Genomic DNA, 3810 nt, shown 5'->3' with positions numbered 1-3810 from the left:
GCAGCTGCACTTGGAGACCACAGGTGTCGGATCTTCCTGGAGCTGGAGTGACAGGCGCTGTGAGCCAACGAACAGGAACACTGGAAATCGAAGCTGGAGTCTCTGCAAGAGCAGTCTGTGCTTGTAACTGCTGAGCCATCTTTCCAGCCTCTAAACACCATTTTGTTTGCCTCAGATATTTCATTGTTGTAATAAAAAACTAATATGAAATCCTGTGAGACCACCCTCATAGCATCTGCTTTTATGATACTCTGACATCATAAGAAAAGAAAAGGAGGCTGGGTAGTGGTGGTGCACGCCTTTAATCCCATCAGTCGGGAGGCAGAAGCAGGAGGATCTCTGTGAATTTGTGACTGGCCTTGTCCACAAAGCAAGTTCTAGGACAGGTAGGACTGTTACACAGAGAAACCCTGTCTCAAAAAAACAAAAAGTAATTAACTAATTAAAAATGAACAATCCAAAGAAGAAACTAAGAAAGCCATACCAAATCAGGACTATGGGTACAGGCCAGTAATCACAGCTACTCAGAAGACGGAGGAAAACTGCAATTCAAGGCAGGACAGCCTGAGAAACTTGATGAGTCCCCATCTCAAAACAAAAAGTAACATCTGGGCGTGGTGGCACAGACCTTAAATCTCAGAATTCAGGAGGCAAAGGCAGGTGGATTTCGGAATTTGAGGCCAGGCATGGTGGTGGCATCTCTACAAGTTCAAAGCCAGTCTAGTCTACATAGTGAGTCCGTCTCAAAAAATAAAAAACAAAATAAATAACAATAAAAATAAGATTAGCAATAATATCAACAACTAAAAAAGAGATCTGGAGTGAAACTTTAATATACTTAATGTTAAGTTGGGAGCGTAGCCATCCATCCCAGCCCCCAGGCCTGAGAGTTGTATTGGTCTGGACTCCAAAGGGGTCAGGACCACTCCCACAGGGTATTTAAGTGAGCTCCCAAAGGAGAAACAGGTGGTCTCTTTCCTCTTCCCCAGGTGGTTGCATTTGTGGCCTCCCAGCCTCCTGGCCTCTCATTTCCCCCTTGGGACCACCCAAGAGTGCAAGAATCCCATTAAACCTGGATTTTTTCTTTTTTAATTTGGCTTCTTGTGATTTGGCTTGATTTTTGCTTTGACAGAGAGCTCACATTAGGAAAAATTCCTAACATCTGGAGGTCCCACCGAGATAGGGCAGCCTTTCCACATGGCCCTAGGCCACGTGTGAAAGCCCCCTGGTCTATAATCTGAGCTCTCTACACCACACAAAAATCAACTCCTGGGCTACAGCGGCTGCATCTTGGTGAGTCCCTTTTTCTTGTCTATGCTATAGGGGTTTGGGGTGACACATTCACACTTATTTTTGTCAATTATCACACTCTTGTTGAAGCCATGAGCTTGCATCAAGAGTTTGATCTCAACAGTAGACAGACCAGCAAGACCAGACTTGGCTGAGGTAGGATTTGTTTGCTTTGGGACGCCAAGCATTCAATTTTCGCAACCCTGTTGGGCCTGATAGCTATTTACGTGGACACGCTATAATAGACTTAGGCCACTTGGTTGGGCACAGACTTTAAAATGGACACTTGCAGTTCAACGTCAGATCCACTGTCTCCCCTGGGATGCCTCTTACAAAATCTTTTTTTTTCTTGATATTTATTGAGCTCTATATTTTTCTCTGCTCCCCTCCCTGCCTCTCCCTTCCCCCCTTCAACCCTCCCCCCCACCCCCCCATCCCCCCACCCCACCCCCGCAAGGTCCCCATGCTCCCAATTTACTCAGGAAATCTTGTCTTTTTATACTTTCTACTTCCCATGTAGATTAGATCTATGTAAGTCTCTCTTAGTGTCCGCATTGTTGTCTAAGTTCTCTGGGATTGTGGTTTGTAGGCTGGCTTTCTTTGCTTTATGTTTAAAAACCACCCATGAGTGAGTACATGTGATAATTGTCTTTCTGTATCACTCAAAATAATGTTTTCTAGCTCCATCCATTTTCCTGCAAAATTCAAGATGTCGTTATTATTTTTCTGCTATGTAGTACTCCATTGTGCAAAAGTACCACATTTTCCTTATCCATTCTTCAGTCAAGGGCATTTAAGTTGTTTCCAGGTTCTGGCTGTAATAAACAAAGCTGCTATGAACATAGTTGAGCACATGTTCTTGTGGTACGATTGAACATCCTTTGGGTATAATACCAAAAGTGGTATTGCTGGGTTTTGAGGAAGGTTTTTTCCTAATTTTCTGAGAAATCGCCACACTGACATCCAAAGGGGTTTGCATTCCCACCAGCAATGCAGAAGTGTTCCCTTTCCCCACAACCTCTCCAGCATAAGTTGTCATCAGTGTTTTTGATTTTTGCCATTCTTACAGGTGTAACATGGAATCTCAGAGTTGTTTTGATGTGCATTTCTCTGATGACTAAGGATGTTGAACATTTCCTTAAGTGTCTTTCAGCCATTTTAGATTCCTCTGTTGAGAGTTCTCTGTTTAGGTCTGTACTCCATTTTTTTTATTGGATTATGTGTTTTTTTGGTGTCCAATTTCTTGAGTTCTTTGTATATTTTGGAGATCAGACCTCTCTCTGATGTGGGGTTAGTGAAGATCTTTTCCCATTCTGTAGGCTGTCATTTTGTCTTGTTGACCATGTCCTTTGCTTTACAGAAGCTTTTCAGTTTCAGGAGGACCCATTTATTGTTTCTCTCAGTGTCTGTGCTGCTGGGGTTATATTTAGGAAGTGGTCTCCTGTGCCAATGTGTTCAAGTGTATTTCCCACTTTCTCTTCTATAAGGTTCAGTGTGGCTGGCTTTATGTTGAGGTCTTTGATCCATTTGGACTTGAGTTTTGTGCATGGTGATAGGTATGGGTCAATTTTCATTCTCCTACGTGTTGATATCCAGTTATGCCAGCACCACTTGTTAAATATGCTTTCCTTTTTCCATTTGATATTTTTTGCTTCTTTATAAAAGATCAGGTGTTTGAAGATGTGTGGATTGATATCCGGGTTTTCTATTCTGTTCTTTTGGTCCTCCTGTCTGTTCTTATGCCAGTCCCAGGCTGTTTTCAGTACTGTAGCTCTGTAGTAGAGTTTGAAGTCAGGGATTGTGATGCCTCCAGAAGTTCTTTTATTGTACAGGATTGTTTTGGCTATCCTGGGTTTTTTTCTTTTCCATATGAAGTTGAGTACCATTCTTTTGAGGTCTTTGAAAAATTTTGCTGGGATTTTGATGAGCATTGCATTGAACCTGTACAAAATCTTTTTAAATTGAGTCTGTCTGATACAATCTGTACTGAACGGCTAATTTCACTATGCACAAATATTTGGCCTCAGTACGATCTTGACAATGGGACACACTGGCCACCAGAAGGAAGCCTTGAGCTTACCATCCTCCAGAACCTAGAACATTTTTGTCGCCATAAAGACAAATGGACAGAGCTTACGTAGGTCCATGGTTTTTGGGCTCTGTGCTCTCACCCCTCCCTTAGTAGCCAGAGTCTTGCAGCACCGTGCAGCCAGTGGCACTGGCCCCTCCCCTACTCCCTCCAGCCCATACTACCCAACCGCCTCCTGTGGAGCAACAGTCTCCAGATTCCTCTCCTTCCCTGGCTACCCCTCCCTTCCCAAACTGGAGGTTCAAGGTCAACTTCCGCCTTACCCCCCCCCACATCTTTCCACCCTCAGACCCCCTCTGTGCACTAGGCTAGCCCCTCCCATTCCTCCTCGTGTTCCCTTTTCTCTTCCACACCTCTCTCAGAAAACAGCTAGGTTCCTTTTTTACTAATCCTTCTGCTTACCCATTTTAGTTCTCAGTCAGCACCAGATA

The sequence above is a fragment of the Microtus oregoni genome, unplaced genomic scaffold (genome assembly GCF_018167655.1).
Source record: "Microtus oregoni isolate MIOR12 unplaced genomic scaffold, Mior012 000019F_ref0000042, whole genome shotgun sequence".
Lineage (NCBI taxonomy): Eukaryota > Metazoa > Chordata > Mammalia > Rodentia > Cricetidae > Microtus > Microtus oregoni.
Note: the sequence above shows the minus strand (reverse complement) of the source record.